We start from the raw sequence: 20,331 nt of genomic DNA, 5'->3' as shown, positions 1-20,331 counted from the left end.
ATGATAGGCACAGTCACATCACAATTGGACGGAACATTTTTGTGGTACTTCTTTACTAGTGTAATCCCCCAAATGCTTCTCATGCTCTTTTCCCATACTGCGTTCCACAGTGGCTGTACCTGTTTACATTCCCACCAACAATGGGGGAGGGTTCCCCACATTCAGTTCAGTTATTTCTATATTTTGTGACTATTAGTTGCTTATAGTATTGTTACATATATTTTAATTATAAATATAATACTGACCTATTCAGAAAATACAGTAATAATCTCATTATCTTGAAGTAACTTATCAGCTTTTAAAAATATCTTGTGTCTTTTTAAAATAAAAATTTAACCATGAATATAACCTCAGACCTTGCATGGTTTCACTATCTTCTAAAGCACTATTGTTATGATTCCATAACAATTTCATTAAATAAAGGGCCACTTGACCATTATCCTATTATCCTAGTTAAATAAGTTGTAGTCCTTTCTTTGTTGCTTTGATAAGCATGCTTTCATAATCATTTTGATAAATATAGCTTTTTCTATACTGGGATTAGTTTTTGAGGATAGATTTTTTAGAAATGAGATCATTAAATCAAAGGATGTGAAAACTTTTTTGTGGATCTTGGTATCTTGCTCTCAAAAGTAACACCCCACTTTGAACTATAAAGCAAATTGACATATTGGACACTCTACTGAAAAAGGACAGGAAAAAAACTGCAAAATTAAAAACTGTAGAAACTGCAGAAATAATCTACTTCCCATTCCTAGCAGGGAACACAGGTAGGATCATTATTTTTTTTTTTATTGAAGTATTGTTGATATACAATATTGGTTTCAAGTATACCACACAGTGATTCAACACAGTGATCACATAAAATATTAAATCCTCACCCCCACTAGTGCAGTTATTATGTGTTAACATAAAAATATGTTACAGAACTATTGACTATATTCTCCATGTTGCACTTCCATCTCCATGACCAACCTATATTATAATTAAGAATTTTTGTGCCCCTTTATCCCCCTCACCCTCCCCACCCACCTGCCCCAACCCAACTCCCATGGTAACCACCAGCACTTCTCAGTGTCTATGAGTCTTCTGCTATTTTTTTTATTTGGTTTCGTTTTGTTTCTATATTCCACAAATTAGTGAAATCATATGGTATTTGTCTTTCTCTACCTGGCTTAATATTTCACAAATTAGTGAAATTATATGGTATTTGTCTTTCTCTGCTTAGCATAATATCCTCTAGGTCTATCAATGTTGTCACAAATGGTAGGATTTTTTTCTTTTTTATGGCTGAATGATATTTTGTTGTGTATATGTACCACATCTTCTTTACCTATTCATCTACTGATGGATGCTTTGGTTGTTCCCATATCTTGGCTATTGTAAATAATGTGGTAATAAACATAGGGGTGCATATATCTTATAGAATCAGGGATTTTGTTAACTTTAAATAAATTCCAATAAGTGAAATTACTAGATCATATGGTATTTCTATTTTTTGTTTTTTGAGGAACCTCCATACTGCCTTCCACAGTGGCTGTATCAATTTACATTCCCACCAACAATGTGGGAGGGTTCCCTTTTCTCCACATCCTTGTCAACACTTGTTATTTCTTGTCTTTTGCCTAGTGCCATTCTAACTGGTATGAGGTGATATTTCATTGTGGTTTTGATTTGCATTTTCCTGATGATTAGCAATGTGGAGCATCTTTTCATGTGCCTGTTGGCCTTCTGCATGTCTTCTTTGAGAAATACCTTTTCAGGTCTTCTGCCCAATATTTAATCAGGTTATTTGGGGTTTTTGTTTGGTATGGAGGTATTTCTTTATATATTTTGGATGTTAACTATTTATCAGATAAATCATTTATGAATATTCTCCCATATTGTAGGTTCATTATGAAATCTACAGAACTGTTTAGAGAATTTTAAATATAAGCAGTTCTGGACTTGAATAAGGAGTGTGTAACATGGTGTAATATAGTTATTCAGAACAGAGACTCGTTTCTCCATAGAAATTTTCATAGCTAAGTTTCAGACCAGTTGGAAAGATCTATTTGGTTTATAAAGTAGTTAAACTATAGCAGCAATGATGCCATAGAATTCCCACCACATAGTTTGAGGGGTTCCCACTCAGGCCTCCCACACACACTCACTGGGCACATCTCTCTGCCAAATGACGGTGTGAAAGTGGAGACTTACTTAGATTTCTGCACTGGTCAGGACATGAAAAACAGAGGGAAAAGGGGTCTCCAGTTGTAGTATGGAAGTTATTAAAATTAGAGTGCTAGAATCCTAATGTTTTTTAAACTAGAGAGTTCCTCTGATATGACATAATATAATCTCATCATTTAATGATGTGGAAACTAGGAACAGTCTAGGTGGGCAGGGAGTTCTAGGTAGTGCAACCAGCCTTGTATGCATGCTCAGGTGACCTTCTGTAATGCTGGAGAAGGGGTTTTAGGAGGTAGTTTGTGGTAGGGAGAGAATACAAGAAAATTGAAGCAGCAATTGAATAGTCTGCACAATGGACTGTATAAAGGAAAAGTTCACTGATAAGGTAATTGAAAGTGGAGGCTATAAACTGAGAAATTCAATGGAAGCCTTTTTTTAGAAAACAAGGGAGGAAGAGTGTGCAAAACAGTTGAAGCAAGATCATATTTTGAGATATGTACCAATTTGTGTGTTTTTCTTTCTGTGTTTCTCTTACTGTTAGCCCAAAGCAACTGGGTTGTCTGCTGTGCACCTAGTTACCTCAGGGGAGATAATGCCACATGGGAAAGCTCAAGTAGAGTTCAGTTCTTGCTGGATTTTTTTCCCCAAAAGCCTGAATGCTTAGGAGAATTGAAAGTATTTTCTGATTATGGGAAGGATAGAAGAGCATCAGAAAAAAGCAGAGTGAAAGAAACATTAAGAAAGAAAAAGTTAGCCTCAGGCTTAGGTGTTTCACTGGGCTAGCTGAAGAGAGGAGAGAAGTCAGAAGACTCCTCATTCTGAGCACTGGTACCTATAGAGTTTTCAATGGCCAAGGAACCAGAGACACTACACACAGGGCCTCAGCAAACAGTCCCAGTCCCTATGTCTGTCTGACTGCTAACCCTACAGGAACTGTGGGAAGGAAACTATGGATATTTCAGTATTTGCATATACAAGTGACCATTGTCCAAATTTCTTTCCCTATGGCACCATGGCAAAGTGTAAATCGGGATCATGGCACAACCCTGCAGAGCTAGAGAAAGATTCAAACTCTACCAAGGCCTTAAATAAATATTTTTTTAGCCTGTGGAAATACAAATTCAGAATACAAATTTTGTGAACTATGAAAAAGTATACTCTAGCCACCCCTGAGATTAGGACTAAGAAACTCATTTATAAATTCTCTGATCTTTGTCCCATTCTCTCAACACCTTTCTCATAGGATAGCTCTTTTTAAATTATTATTCCAAATGCAAATCTGATCATGCAAGTTAAAACCCTTCCTTGTCATCAAGATAAAACCCAAACTCCTCTGAATGGCTCTTCATGACTTCTCTTCATTAAGTTCAAGGACATGTATCCTTGCTCTGCCCCCCTTCATTTTGTGCTGCACAGATGCCCAATGACTGCCACATTAACAAGCACAATTTGCATTCCTGATTGCACAGGCTATGCTCAGCCTTGAATGTTCCTCACTTAACTGTTATGTACCAGAGTTACTCCTTCCCCTGCCTAAGTCCTACTCATCCTTCAGATATTGACTTAAACCTCAACTCTTCTGAAATCCTTGCTTGAATTCCTAGGACAAGAATGTATGGCTCTCTCTGTGCTCCCTTTTCACTTAGTGCTTATTTCTATGATGCTCCTCCAGCACAGAGTAGTGCTCCATAAATGTGCATTGATATATTAATGATGCTTGCAAGTCAGCTGTTTGACCTTGCATTCAATATTTGTTTTCTCCAAGTAATCAAATAAAAGAATGACACTGACTATGTGACAAGATTTGAACAGGAAAAACTCATAGCATATCAGGACCGCAAGGGATGTGAGTCATATGACCTGACCCCAACCCAATCTGCCCCAATCCTCTCTCAAGGAAGAAGTATCTTTTGTCTTTGTATCTCAGAAGCTAACATGATGCTGGCACATAGTACATACTTTAGAAATGATCAAGGAAGGAAGACGAGGAGGGAAGGAGGGAGGACTGGAATGGAATGGAGAGAGGGATTTTAAGTTCCTGTGGTTAATTAATAGCAAATTTGGAACCAGGCTTCACTCCTTCTGACCACTACCTCTTCCAGAGAGTGTTTGGGAATTAGTCATTCACCTGGGAGAAGATGTTTCTTGGCAATATTACTCCACTGGTTTTCATTATATGTGTTTTAGATTCAGAGCACTCCTTTCATATGAATGCAGAGAATTAAATATTTTTAACATGAGTCATTCCCTGTTCTGGCAGAACTAAGATTGTTTAATAACACTGAAGAGGAAAAAAAATCTCCTGGAATTTCATTTTTCATGATAAATTAGGTTTCTGGTGATTCAGATTAAACTTGCAGTGGCTAATAAACTGCCACCATGTCCCCAGACATATACACTATGGTATGGATGTCCAATCCTTTTTGGTGAGTTTTTGAAATAACTCTCCAATTTGTAATGACATCATTCCAGATTAAATGACAGTTCTGAGCATGTGAAAACCCTAAACAGCATTTAAAGGAGTTAGAGACACTAATATGAAACAGTGAATAACCATGCCATGCTTAATTTGCAGTTCTTTCTCATTTCCCTGCAGACAGCTCAGTGTCTCTTTGCTGTTTAGAAGCATGTTTTACAACACCTCCATGTGCATTTCTACCTTCATCTGGGCAGGTACAATCCCTCTTATCTTCTACTGAGTTGCTCATTGACATCACAGATTTGCAATGTAAAGAGAGACCCAGTTGGCCTGGCCTCTTTCTAATAAAGGTATACTGCTCTGATCTGGGACTGCACTTTGCATGTCTGTGCTTATCTGTCTCATGTTTTGTTGGTGGCTACATAGCTCATATGGTGAAAGGAAGAAAAACAGAAGACTCTTATCAGACACATGCCATAGTATAAAATAGAATTTCTAATTGTTTGGCTTCAAGGTTAACTTGAGGAAAAACAGGGCTGAAATATAGCTGATTATCAAGTATATTAGTCAATGATTTCAAATGTAAAATGTTTATGTTGAGGTAATACTGACAAATAAGACAATTATAAATCAGGTAAGTATTTACACAAATAAAAGGTAGGAGGAGGACCTGGCAATATGGCTGATTTTCATGAAGCAAGAATGTATCATATTCAAGATATATTTATGAACATCACTCTTTTTCATATATTCTAGCAGGCTTTCTTCCTTTCACATCTGATCTAGCACAGTCTCCAGGGCCCATCATTTTAATCCTTCCCTACAGCCTCAGTTCTTTCTTTCTATATCCCCTTTCCATGTGATTCAGTACTGGAGACCAACTTCATTCATTTTCCCATTCCATAACCAAGAACAGTAGCTACAAGTAATTGTGCATTTACTGTACATGTGTGTGTGTATGTGTGTGTGTGTATAAGACACTGTGCTATGCATGTTACAGATGTTATTTAATTTAATATTCAGAGAAATCCAACTATATAGGTACTTTCAAATCTTTACCTCCATTCAGAACTTCCCTACTTCCAGACTATTTCTCTAGTTGTCTAACAAGCCCTTCCAACACAATCACTCTTAAAACCTGTGTTTGCTCCTACATCATCCTAATCTAAGTCAAGAACCAGGAACTTATTCTGTTTCCAACTTTTTCCTACCTAATATCTTGGTAAAAAGCTTTATTAATGTACCAGCCAGGTATTTCCTAACTCTGTTACTTACTTTCTATCTTCACTGTTACTGCCTTAGTTTAGATCATAATTATTTTGAGAGAGAGCAGAATATGCAACCCCAAAATATGCCATTTTGGTATATTGGCTATTTTGAATTGAAGTTACTTAAGAAACAGCTGGTGCAAGAAAGACTCTCTGACCCTCCTTTGTCCCCTCGAAAGCAAGAAATAAGTCTCTCATGTGAAAGTTACACTCCCTGTACCAAGAGGATGAAAGGCACCCTTATCACCAGAGATAGGACACTTAGGGGGGAGAAGGCTTTATAAACAAACCTTCTTACTTCCTCACTAGTTTACTATACCAAGCCCCAAATTCTTTGTTTGTTAATTCTTCACAAATTTATTGTTTGCTCCTCTAAAAGGTATAAAATCCATCTGTTCTGATTATTTCTTTGAATATCATAGTTTTTATGAGTCTTCTGTACATACAAAATTAAATTTGTTTTCTTCCTGTTAATCTGTCTCATGTCAATTTAATCATTAGAAAAGCCAAAGAACCTAGAAGGAAAAGAAGAGAAACATTTTCCACTCTTACAGTTTCTATCATATATAACTACAATATTCTGCTATATAATTTATTTACAATCTTTTCACCATACTACTTGCCAGAGGAATCTTCCTAAAATATAATTCTCAACATGCCACTCCCCTATTTCTCTGAGTTCCCCAAAGTCCTCAGTTTAGGCCCAAACTCTTTTGCAAAGTTTAAAAGAAGCTCTCTAAACCTGAGTCCTTAGCCTCCTTATCAACCAACCACACAAGAACTTTTGCTAACCCATCAATAGACATTTCTGAGCATATTTCTTGATGTTAACAAGTTTATATCTTCTGCTTTCAGATATGAGTTAGATTATAGCACAAGAAGACAATATAGAGTATGCTACATGGACAGAAATCTGATGGGATTCTAGAGTAGGTCCATAGACAGGTATCAAGGATATTATGATGATGTAGAAATATTTTGTCAGGGAAGGATAGGAGAGGACTTATGGGAGTATAACAGTTCATCATAGTCAATGTGAAGAATTAGGGAGAAAAATACATTTAGCTATCTAAAAAGGCCAACTACTTTAATAAGCAGGTGAACTTGGTTACTGAAACCTGTTTTATTTCCCTTTGAATCATTTTTAGTCTACACATGACTTTCAGCTCCTATTACATTCCTTTATGCTGATCAACATGGCTGTCTTTCAAGAGAACACTATCCTTCAGCAAAATAGAACTTAAAGGCAGTATGCCCAGACAGTGGCAGTCATTTGCAAATAGATGAGCTAATGAGTCTCTTAGAAAGAGCCTCTACAGGACTAATGTGAGCTAGGAGGGTCCATCAGATAGATAAATGCCTACTTTTGTGCATCTTCTTTAATTGACTTTGACAAGTTGACTAATAACTGATGTCAAAGGCTTATGTCTTTTCCATTCTGTCACAGCTGTAAACAATTTTATGCTGAGTATGACAAAAATGATACTTTCTGTGTTAAAGGAGAAGGACATAATTTTAATTGCCAAACAATTCAGATGTCTTTTGTTCCAGATATTCATATTTTGTATTCCAGCATACTTTCATACATTTAAAAAAATCCCCTGTAATTTTGTTCTTAAACATAAAAAGGTAAAACTATAAGAGTAAGACAATAAACAGTTCAATCTATTTTGAAGTCAATTTAAAGTTTACAGCATGAGATGTATATGTCTTAATCTAAAATTGCTTCAATTTTCCCAATGTTTGTGCAAGGGGTGATTCAATTTCAGATTAATTCAGATTGCCTCCATAATGGAGCTATTGTCTGTTGAATAAATCCATCATGATAACAATGCTGTCCATTTAAAGTGGAATGTTCTCTGCTTTCTGAGATCTGAGGTTTGATACTGGTTTTGATTTTACTTAGGAATTATGCCTTTACTTTATGATTCTTTCTTTAAGAGAAAACTGTCAAAAATCCATGAGAATGATCTTCATCAGTGTAAGGTTAAAGGCACTGAGGGGGAGGAGTGAGCACATCAGACACTGATGACATGCCAAAGTCCCCCACTGCTGCCCCCTCCCAACCTGAAAAATGTGCCTTAGGCTAGCCAATCCTCACCCCGCTGTAAATCTAAGCTCTCCCTCCCCCTACCTTCTTTAAAAACTTGCTGCCTGCCCTGCTGGGTGAGACTTTCCCAGCCTCCATTTCTGTAGACTGAGAAACCTCGCCCGGGAATTGCATTCAAATAAACTACCTGGCCCTTTGTTGCCTTTCTTCGCCTGCTTATTTCGGTTAGAATTTATCTTACAGTCAATATGGGTTGTTAGTTTTTGTTTTAAATATACTTACTTTTTTCAATATTAGACACACACACACACAAAATACAGTATATATGTATTTATGACCTACAAATTCCTAGGAGATATTTTCAGCAACTGGCATAAAAGAAGGGATTAAACATACTATACATGATAAAGAATTCTTATTTTTCAAATGTCCCAATAGCTTTACAATTATGAAGACATTCAGATGGGATCACAGTATGCTACTTTTTTTTTTTAATCCTTACCAGTGATCTCAGACATGGAAATGTCAAACCATTCTGTGCTAAAAAGGGCTCTTGGTAACATACTCTGTTATACAACCTGATTTTTTTTTTTTCTTATTCCATTTTGTGGAATGGAGTCTCTCCTAAAGTTAAGATACTGAAAAGGATTTAGATTGGGACGACAGGGAAGAAGCAATATAAAAGTTAAATAATGTATTCTTATAAACCTTGAGAAATACAAACACCTGAAAAAACTTCTTTTATTTGCATAAAATGGGAATACTTAAATTATTCATATTTACATGTGCATAATAATGGAGGTCAAAATATGCACAGTGAGGAATGAATTCACATTTATTTAGTAAAAAGCCATCAGCAGCTCAATCTAAACCAAGTTGACTAATAAGTTTATGTTCTAGAGGCAGAAAGGGGTTAATTACAATGTGATTTTTTTTAATTGGCATTTTTGTTTTAACATCTTTGAAATGTATTTCTTATTGTTAAGCTTATCTGATTACTTTACAATTCAGTTGTTTGCCAGAGATTGAAATCTTTGACTCTAATTAGAAAACCTGCTGCTGAAAAAAAGTTCAATCTGAAATACAACAACAAAAGTTATTGTTACAGGACAAGAGGGACAGCTGCATGTTGTTGGGAAAACTACAAAAAAAGTGCTATGTTTTAGTAGACAATTAGAAAGTATAAAAATAGAATCATATTAGACAAAATTAAATATTCTGTTATACAAAGACAGATAGCAAGCGGGAAAAAGGCATGGAACTCAACATGAATAAGACAAATATTAAGGCCCATAAATTGCTTTCATGGACCCCCAGTCCCTTTAACTAGTCAATACAAATAAGTTTTCACCACCACAGATAGTATGGCTTAAACAATAAAAATTTATTTTCTCACAGTTCTGCAGGCTATAAACTCAAGATCAAGGTTCTGGCAGATTTGGTTTTTGAGAAGAACTATCTTCCTAGATTACAGACTGACACCTTCTTACTATGTCCTCATATAGCCTTTCCTTTGTGGGTTCAAATTCCTGGTGTTTCTGCCTCTTTTTTTAAGAACACCGGTCTTATTAGAATAGAAACATATTCTATTTACCTCTATTAGCCTTAATTACCTTATGTGATCTATCTGTAAAAAAAAAGAAACTCAAAATGAAAGCGATTTAATTTCAGATTTAGGGGGAATATGTTCAGTCTATAACATTCTGCCTTTTGCCCCTCAAAAATTCATGCCCTTCTGGTGTGTAATACAATTCACCCCATTGCAATAACCCCCTATCCCAGCATCAACTTCAAATTTAAAGTCTCATCTAAAAACATCATCTAAATCAGTTATGGGTGAGACTAGGTATGATTCATCCTGAGGCAAAATTCCAGTTGTGAACCTGGGAAACCAGACAAGTTCTGTGCTTCCAAAATACAGTGGTGGAACAGACATAGGATAGACATTAACATTCCAAGAGAAAAACATCAGAAAGTGGTGAAGAGTTTCAAGCAAGTCTAAAACCTAGCAAGGAAAACTCCTTGAGATATAAGGCTTGACAATACTCCTCCTCTGTTTCATGCTCTTCTGTCCAGGTCAGTCTGGGTAGCATTCCCACATTCCTCTCCCACTAGCTCAGCTGCCTCACCACTTAGACCCCTGGTGGAAGCACCACCCATTGGCCATGGTGGCAGCCTTGCCCCTGAGGCCCCGGGCTGACCTCCGAATCACCCGCAGGGTCACTCCTCCCTTTTCGGGAATGGTAAGGCCAGTTCACTGCTGCCTGGTGAATAGCTCTTTTGTCTTATTTTGTAGAATCCCAGAAGTCCGAGAGCCTTCCTTTATTGCCCGTTAGTACAAACTGGCAAGACAGTGTTGATACTGACATAATCCCATCTCCTACTCCTGACCTCTGCTGAGATGGCTCCTTAACTCCATGGATAATCTCTTCATGCAGTGACTACTCAGCCATACCCTTGGTGTTCTCTCCAAAATGTGCTTTCTTATGAATAGGCTGAGAATTTTCCAAATCTTTAAGTAATGGTTCATTTTTGCTTAATTATTCCTTCTTCAATTTGTCTTTCTCCTCACATTATACTATGTCCCGACCCGCGGGACGAACGTGGAGTGTAGCTGGAGACGCCTGCAGAAATGAAACAAGCAGGACACAAAGAACGACCAGCAAGACAGGGTGTCTGATCAAGCTGGCACAGTTTATTGTTTGCAGGCCCAATTTATACAGTTTAGCAAGGAAGGAGTGGGTCAGAAGATAATTGGACTTTAGGTGGCGCCGGCGGGAACGCGCAGAGGGGTGATTGGCCCTGGTTGGCGCCGGCGGGAGCAGAGGACCCGGAAGAGAAGCAGGGAGTTCGCCATTTTGTGGGTGGGGGCCCTTTGGTCTCCGGTAATACTATAAGTAATATATACTCTATACTATAACTCACATTATACTATTTCACGTCTCCATGACTTTGCCCATTCTGTTTTCCTGGAATATATAATGTTAAGAAACAAGATGCCAGGTAGAAACTAAGCCACCAGCTAGAGACTGTTCAATTGCAGGTCACCATACTCTGTCATATTTATGTAAGGGTAACATATTTAAAGTCAATAAACTCTGCTTTTTTTCATAACTTTACTGCACTTGTCTTATTTCAGCAAATTCTATTTGCATAGCTTTATCCCTTTTATAGTTCCCTGGGAGTACTAGGGTGTAGGAAGAGTGGGAATGGGGGTGAGTGAGGAGGAGTGCCTTCTGGTCTGTAGTTAGAGCGCTAGTGAAGACGAAGCACTGACAATGACCTGACATACAGGGACATCATTCACTCTTTCCCCTGCTAGGACTTCACTCAAAGACTTACTCTTCTATTCACCTTTGAGGTTGGAGTCATTGTTCACAAACTGGCTTCTCCAGACCCCAACCTCCTATTATAAAGCCTCTATTTTCCAGACAATGCAAAAGAACCTCCTATTTCTGCTTATGCCATGTTCTTTCATATCCCTGGGCTGCCATGCATTTTCACACATTTGACTGTGGGTTTAATGCTCCCTAAAGTCTCATCTCTGCCTGAGCAGGCTCATACTTCCAGCCCCAGATTAATGGTATCTCCTCTATCTACTCTTCCCTGGTATCTCTAGGCAGAGGTAATCATTCCCCCAACTATGCCTTCATAGAATTGTAACTATGATAATACAGTTAGGTACTAGTTTTCAGACTTGCTTCTCCCACTTACACGTGAAGTCTTGAGAGCAGAGGTTCTATTTTATTGATTTTTCTACCTTTAAGGATAAATACAGGATCTGGTATATAGAAGGTACTTAATAAATGGGTATGGGATAAATGAATGAATGACTGCAGTCCATTTCTACCCCCACCCTCCTGAATTCATTCTGAGCTAAAAGCTGGTATTTAGCTTTATTAAGACCTGAAGTCCTGTGCAACCCAGTCTAGGTAAAGAAGTAGAGCATATTATTCTATGTACCTCCATATAAAAAAGAAATTTTTAAGTAATTAACAATCTAAAAAAAAAGAAAAAGCAATATATATATATTTCCCAGCTTCCATTTTCTTGGTGAGTTCTAGCTAATGGAACATGAGTGAAAATGTGATGCACCACTTTTGTGAGCCTGGCCCACAAAAACCCCAGTATATTTCCCTTATATTTTCCCTTCTACCAGTTAAAATGAAACTAAACAGAGTGTTCTTAGAAGTCACATTATTTGAAAACACCAAGACACGAGATACAAGGAGCCCAGTCTTTAAATCTCTGCTTTAATGAGAGTTAATCATGTACTAGCCACTTTATTTTTGTCTATTAATGACTAAGAAATGCAATTCTATTATGCTTAAGCTGTTACACATTTTGGGGTTTGTCATTGAAACTAGTATTATCTTAACTTACATAATTGTTTTACTTTGCTAACATGTCAAGACATTTAACAAGATTACAGTAGCTAATAAAATCATAGAACAAGCCTTAAAACTTTGTATGTGTGTATGTGTAAGAAATAGAAATAGGAAGGATGGGTTTGTGAACCTCTAGCTACTGACTCCTATAACTCTAAAGGATAGCTGACAGACCTTCCATTACTGCAGATTGCCCCTATTTAACTGGCAGTTCTCATGCAGCTTCTGCTCCTGCCATTTGCAAAACTTACTTTGAACATACAATGCCAATTATAGGGGCTGAACATGTCAGGATTTTGACAGGTGTCTAGAGTTATGCAATCAATTTTATTTATGCACTTCCTGCTCTAAATGCTCCTGAAAAGAAAAAAGTTGACTGATAACCTCTTAAAAGGAACACTCATATATACCTCTTCACCCCAAATCACTGCCAGTCTTCCTTCCCACAAAAAAAAAAAAAGAGAGAGACAAAAATGAAAAGAAGGAAAGAAAAAATACAGTTGAAGGCAAATAAGCTGATTCAGTAATGGAGTTTAGCATGGGTAATAAAGTGGCAAAATTCTCTTGAAAGTTCTCAGGCTAGTTATTAACTATAAAAGCAACAAAAAAAAGCTTAGAAATTGTGACCAACACCAGAGAAGGCTGAGGCCTGACACTTCCTTTGAATTCTAAGACAGCAGGGCATTATTAGCATCTACACATACAGATTTAATTATGCTGCAATCACAATTTCACTGTCATTCTTCAATACTGAGAAGAAGCAGGCTTTACTCTTATTCATTTTCAGTGATGGTATGATATAGCTTGGAGCATATAATAATACCACCACAAGTGCCTCCTTGGCATTTACATGGTAATGATACAGTGTGATTAAATTATCTAATCCTGTGCAATAAACCCAGGCAAGATAAAATTAGCTCACCAAATCAGAAAGTAAATCTTCAAAACTAGACAAATACTAATACATATAATAGTATAACTGCCCTCATGTTCTCAGAAAAGATCTAAACCTCTTACCATTTTATCATTTTGTTTTCTACATTAGGATAAATCTTTCACTCGTTCATTCATTCATTTCATCTATATGTCCTGAAACCTCTTATATGCATCAATTTTAACTCAGATAAAATTAATAGCCTATACATTATCTATTTATTTCTTCAATAAAAAAAGAGGTTGTAAAATAAACAAGAATAATTGCATTGCGAAATACTTGGTGATATTTACCCTTAAAGGGTTGACACTAATGTTTGAGTAATATGTGTTTATAAATAGAAAAAATGTTTGATAAATAATGTATTTATCCCAAAAAACAAATACAAAACAATATCAATAAGCCTGAAAATGCTTGGAGGTAGGGATCCTGGGGAAATGATAGAGACCTCTCCTACCTTCCTTCATTAGCTCCTAAGAGAAATAGCTACACTTGTGAGAAGTCTTCAAATACATTTTCTTTGAAATAATTTTGAAACACACACATACACAAACACAATATATAAACTTCCATACCTTTTAAAAGTTGACATCAAACACAAATTTAGCATGTTTGTAGAGTCAAAGAGCATGCAATTTCCATCTTCTTTTATACTTTATAAATGCTATAAATATATGTGCCTTGAATCCTGAGTATATAGATATTTTCAGCTTCCATCTTCAAGAGGAAAGCACGTAAAGGTAAATATGTGGAAGGCTGATCAAGTGGTAGACAATAGGTAGATTAAGACAGTAGCATTTCCACAAGTTTGCCACCTGAATGAAATAAGGTGCCCCCACCACCCTGCTTTATTTCTCCCCTGTGCTGCTCAGTTTTGTTCTCTTAGAACTGTCCCTAAGGGAGCTACACTTCACCCTTGTCTCTTCCCTTTGATGCTCATCACTGAGGTTTCTAACCCCAGGATGGTACACCTTGGAGAGTGAGGATGAGAGGGAGAAGCATGTCTTTGTTTTGTAAAGTCAAAGAGGAGCAATTTTGAAAGGGTTGGTGGGAAAGCAGAACTAGCAGACTGGAATGTCACTTGTAGTTAAGAGTCCATAAGGAAGCGAAGGATTTGAAAGTTTTTTCCTTGAAAAATACCTGAATTGGAATGTTATCTCCACCACCAAGTTATAGAATAGCTGAGAAGATGGAGGACAGGAAGAGATATCAACTGTGAATGGCATTCAGTTAGACATAGCCAAAACCAGCAGCTGGCAGCAAGAACTGCTAATTGCATTGACTATATCATCAGAAGTACCTGAATACAAACCCTGTCCATCCTCTGCCATTAACTAGTTGTGACATTCTGAAAAACCTGCTTTAACATGCCTGAGTTTGTTTCCTCATCTTTCCACATTTAATTGAAGTAGAATCTCCAAAAGACATTTCTTGATCTTAGCCCTTCCTTCCCACTCCAACAAAACTGAGCAATGTTCTCCTCTGTTCCCTGCCCATAAGATTTAGTTTTGTAGTACACTTAAATGGTGTTTTTGTTTTTGTTTAATGTATTTTATTTATCTTCCCAATTAGAGTTAGCAGCTGGAGAGCTTAATGATATCCTTTTCTCTGTTGCCTAAAGCAATACCTGGTGCAATGGAGATGCTGAGTAAATATTGGCTGAGTCAGCAACTAACGTGTAGTTATTATACTCACCTCAGTGGTTTAGGGGAATTAAATGAGATACTATGTATAGACCAGTGAGTTGACAGTGCTAACAAGTATGCTTACACATCGAAGGAGCATCAAGGGAGTGACAGAACAATAAAATACTGCTGTTGTAGTAGTCAGCCAACTAGGAGACATTTTAAGGCACATACTAAGCATGTACTGCTGTTCAGAAGGTGCACAGGCTGTATTATTAAAGGGCAAGATAAAGAGCCAAGGGACCTCAGGCTGGGTACCAGAGTGCCAATAATAGGCAAACCAGTCATTTGGTAGGAAGCATTCTCTGTAGCAGAACTGCAGCTAAATAATACCTCAAGACTAGATTATGAAGCCAGGAGAACACTGCATCCATAAGATTCTAACACACACACACACACACACACACACACACACACACACACACACACACACACACATTTTAAAGGTCATGTTCCCAGCTACTGAGTTGGGCAAAATCTCTGACAGTTGACTTAACCAAGAGAGAATGTTCAAACACTCAGCAGAATGACTAAAGTCAACAAAGACATTGGTGAAAAATAAGAATTTGTAGAAGATACCTGAGACATTTTTTCAGAAATTTTCTTTCTGAGTAATATTACAAAGCAGATGAAATAGGCCTACTCTACTATTGCCTTTCTAAGTCTAATTCAGCAGGTGACAGTAAATTAAGTGTTCAGGAACTTAAAACAATACGGGCTGATTGTTCCCATATGTGCTTATGCAAAACCTGTCATGACTAGAAAATTGAATTATATTGGGATTAGGAAGCAGCTGTACCTGTTGTATAATGACTGATTGCCAAGATTGAGTCCTGGCCCTACCACTCCCTAAGCTCAGAACTTATGAGCCAGTAACATCTATAAATCTATTTTTATCTATAGAATGGGCATATTAACTACTGAGAAGGAGTGAAAATTTGATGAGCTAATGCATCTGAAAGCAATTGGTTATTAGAAGGTTTTCAGTAAGCATTATTAGCCGAAGAAAAATCCTACCATTATTAACTAGGACAGCATTTATTCATTTATTTATTTATTTTAACTTATTTGTCTTACCAACCTCTTATATATTCATGGAATAAAAATCTTTGCCAAATTACTCTATTGCCAAATAAGTATAGAGAATCATTATTGAAGCTTATCTGTCTTCTATTGATTTATCTTAACAGTTACTGAAATAAGTTGTTCAGTTTGACCTATAACAATAAAGCTCCACAATTAGATTGCATAAAACATAAAGCTCCAAGGCAGAAAATATTAAGCCCAAGTTAGTGGTGTATACCCAGATTATCTTTATTGTAAATAATCATGTATAAAATACAGATCCATAGGACCAAACCCTCAACCTGTCCTATGGAAGCAAGATCCTGAGAACAATATCCTTTATCTAATACACTTAATAAGCTCTCCAGGTCATTGTAAACATTTTAAAGCTTGAGAACTATTGGTCTAGAGATGCAAATATGAAGAAGTTCATGATAAAGCAACATTACTACACAGGTAATATGAACAAATGTAAGATAAAAGTCTGTTTTCCTTGGCCTAATGCTTAGTGATAAGCTGCTTATTTTCTTGGTTAGGCACTTAAATCCAAGTTGAGGGTTCCTTTGAAATAACCCTCTCCCCTTCATGAGTCACCCCAATTTTTTAAATCAATTTTGTCCTTATCCTGGAAGATTGCAAAGAGTTCTTGATAAATATTTGGGAGTCACATGTTATCAAACCTACTGTCAGATCTAAATATACAGCTACCATTTAAGATCATCAGCAATGTTCCAAAGAGTAGCTGATTTACACATATTCTCTGTAATCTTTAAATGTCTGCAATCTAACAGTTATAATCCTTATATTATAATGCGAATACTGACATCAAAAGAGTTTAAGTAACTCACTATCTCAGAGTTAATAACACATGAAGCAAATACAGTGTTATTGCAGAGAAAAAGCAAAGAGAAATGAGGCCCTAAGCAACAAAAAATTTACTTCCCAAAAAGCTGGATGTAAAGTGGGAATTTGGGATTGTTCATTTAGGAACTTCTATCCAAATGCAAAACTCTTGAATTCAGAAGGAATACAGCATAGAAAGGACAGGGACAATTTTGCAGGTGTTTTCAGAATATAAACTAATTGAAAGTAGTTTAAGTAAAGAATGGCTTAGATTCCCTTCCCATGGTGCTCTGGGGGGAGCCTTTGTCTATTTATGTTAGAGATTCTAGCTTAATATCTTCATTGCATTCTTTAATTTTATAGGCTTTTACTTTACCATAAAAAAAATGAAAACACATTGGAACTCAAGGATGTTAAAGGCTTCTCACATTGAGAGTTGGCTGATTTTTTTCCCCATTTCATAATACAGGAAGTTAAAATGTAATCTTCAACTATAGGCACAGTATCTGCTCCCACAGAAATGTTGCTGATTATCACCAACATATAAGCAAGACTGAGTATGAAGGCTGCTGAAAAAATGCTTTGCAGCCTCCCAAATTGTCATTGTTAAATAACCCAAGAAAATCTGACTTACAGGGAAAGAGGGGGTATATGGCTTGCAGTCATTAGGGAAAATCTGTTTGAAGATTTTCAGGTAAGATTGCTAAATTAACTAAACGCAATGCTACTGTTGAGTCCCAGGGACAAAAGAGCCCATGTTGTACCTATAAACTAATGCCCCCAATCAGCAATCTGCAATAGCCCCAAACAGATACGTTCTACATAAAGAAAATGCATTCAAGCCAAATTTTACATAATATTGAATGGAGACAATCTTTCATATAAACATTTCTTTAATTAAAACTTTAGTGGATAGACCTATAATGGCTTATATTTTAATAGCTGTTACATCAAAAGGTTTTTAATATGGCTTCCATTTGTTGAATATCCACCGCATGCCAGGCAGAATTATAGGTGCTTTCCATATATTCTCTCTTATTTCAACAGAATCTTGCAATAACTTCATGATACAAGTAACACAAGAGTGAAATGAGACCCAAATTGCTTGAGTCATATACCAGTTAGCCATAAAGGAAGGATTGGTACCAGTTTCATTAAAACTGTTTTTGGCCACAGCAGGATATTTGTATAGAGGAAGCCTGCTACAGATTTTCATTTTACAGTGACGGTGAATGGGAAAATTATAGCACCCATTTTCCTATGTCAGTTTCTCTATAACTTTCAATGTCTTTGAAGCACCATCATCTGTGTAACTAGTCAATGACTTACAGAAATCTTTCTCTTTTCAAGAATAGTGAGAATATAAGGGAAATTCCTTCACTTTCTTTTTTGGAGGGAAGGCAGTAAGGACTTTTCTACATGACAGTTTAACACCTGAGGGTCTTGTCCTCAGCCTATTTTAATCCTTTGGCTCTTTCCTTACCACAAACGCTAGAGGCAGCATGGCAACAGAAATGTAAAATGTATAGTCAAATCAATCGTGTGCCTTTTACTAGGTGCATGATATTGGGCAAGGTTTTATTTCTCTGAGCTTCCATGTTCCACATCTGTACTGTGAGGGTAATAACACCTACCTCTTGGGGCTGTTGTGTTCACTTATTCACTAACATAAATAGCAGATTAATAATAGCAAATTTGAGTTCCCTACCACTTAAGAAGAATGCTTAAAAAGCCAGAAAATAATCATTGCAAAATAAGAAAAAATGGTGTTTTGAATCTCAAACTTATGTATTCAGTTACAAACCTTCATAATGTTTATATACATCCTTCCTTCCACCACTAAACACACACATTTCTTATCACATTGTCCAAAGGCCAACATATTAAGAATCATATTATCTTACCACAATATGAAGCAATTTCAGTGTGGATACTCCAGCTTCATTTGGGACACTTCATATCTAAGGGTTCTACATCTTGAAACCATCTCCAATAGATTCCCTAAATAAAGTGAAGAAAAAAACCTCTTGGGAAAATGAAACAAACAACTTGCTCCTTCCAGTAGTACTCATATAGAATTCCTCATGTCATTTTCGAACCAGCTGTTTTGCCTTATTCTGAAAAAAAATCATGTACATATTTCCAGGCTGCAGACACAATTCCATCTGATGTACCCATCCCTGATAACACTATTGCTTGTATTTGCTGATAATGAGCTTCATTAATGTTTGTTTTTGTAAGTCAGTGGAAATTCCTAAATAGATATAAGAAAATAATAAATAGGGTATATAAAGCTTCCATATCAAACTAACTAATTTTAGTCAATCTGTTTCTAAATAAATTATCTAAATATCAGTATATAATATAGATTATGAGAGGAAGTACAAGAGCAATGAAGTTATAGCAAGTGTGTCAGAGAAAGAAAAAGAATTTAAGCATTATGGCTCTTCTGTTTTTAAGATGCTTGTGGATCTCTTTCTAAATGAATGCATAAAATAAAATTATCATAAGATACTGAAACATTCATTGTGCTTAGTCACTTTAAGTGTTATGAAAAATACATATGTTTTTCATAATAATTATATATATACACACACATTTATATTTTTTCTAGCCTTGACAATCTTGTAAACTGAAACTCATTCATAAAATTTACTGGGTATTGAAAATGAACTAAGATACGATATGAAGAAGAACTTCCAACATCAGCACTATCTGGAAGACTCATACCAGAAGATGATCATCAAAAAACCTCCACAAAGATCCAGGCGATGCTGCAGTTGTAGCTGCATCCATCCCACTGTTTCCTGGACTTGCCATTGGAATGAAGAAGGAGATATCTAAGCTGGCCTGTGCATACAGTAAAACAACAAATTTGACTGGATCTATACTGTTGGAACTCAACCAAGAATTAGGAGAAGTGCAAGTTGTAGTGCTCCAAAATCTTACGACTACAGACTATCTACAGTTAAAAGAACATATGGGATGTGAACAGTTCCCAGAAATGTGTCGCTTTAACTTGTCTGATTTCTCTCAGACTGTTCAAGTACAGTTGGACAATATCCATCATATCATAGACAAATTTTCACAAATGCCTAGGGTGCCTAACTGGTTTTCTTGGCTTCACTGGAGATGGCTGGTAATTATAGATCTGCTTTGGTTATGTAACTGTATTCCTATTATGTTAATATGTGTGTGCAATTTAGTTAGTAGTTTAAAACCTATACATGCTTAAGTTACTCTACAAGAAGATATGTGAAAGAAATAATCAATCCTCCCATGTTTTCTTCCATATGCTACCTCTATAGCTTTTCTTCTTCCTTCCTAATTACAACCCTTAAATAGAATTCATGCCTCATATCGAATTTACCGAGTATCATAATTCCTCCAAGTGGTAAAGATACCTCAGGACAAATGCTGGGCATAGAAGCCACAGGGCATAAATCTGCAAAGAAGTAAAAAGCTAACCTTTTCAGACAATATGGCTTCTCTCTCACTTACCAACTT

The 20,331-nt window shown here is 36.5% G+C and overlaps 1 protein-coding gene across 2 annotated transcripts in view; it reads right to left on the bottom strand.

Annotated features, from left to right (window-relative positions):
* LINGO2 (leucine rich repeat and Ig domain containing 2) overlaps positions 1 to 20,331 on the bottom strand; it is a 1,188,155-nt gene that overhangs the window by 926,435 nt on the left and 241,389 nt on the right. For both annotated transcript variants that reach the window (XM_037020664.2, XM_073228406.1), the window contains exon 2: positions 18,729 to 18,825. The gene's annotated coding sequence lies outside the window, so the exon portion shown is untranslated. The remainder of the gene's footprint in view (positions 1 to 18,728; positions 18,826 to 20,331) is intronic.

This window comes from Manis javanica, chromosome 2 (assembly GCF_040802235.1).
Source record: "Manis javanica isolate MJ-LG chromosome 2, MJ_LKY, whole genome shotgun sequence".
Lineage (NCBI taxonomy): Eukaryota > Metazoa > Chordata > Mammalia > Pholidota > Manidae > Manis > Manis javanica.
The sequence above is the reverse complement of the archived record's forward strand: the minus strand, read 5'-3'. Positions and strand labels throughout refer to the sequence as shown.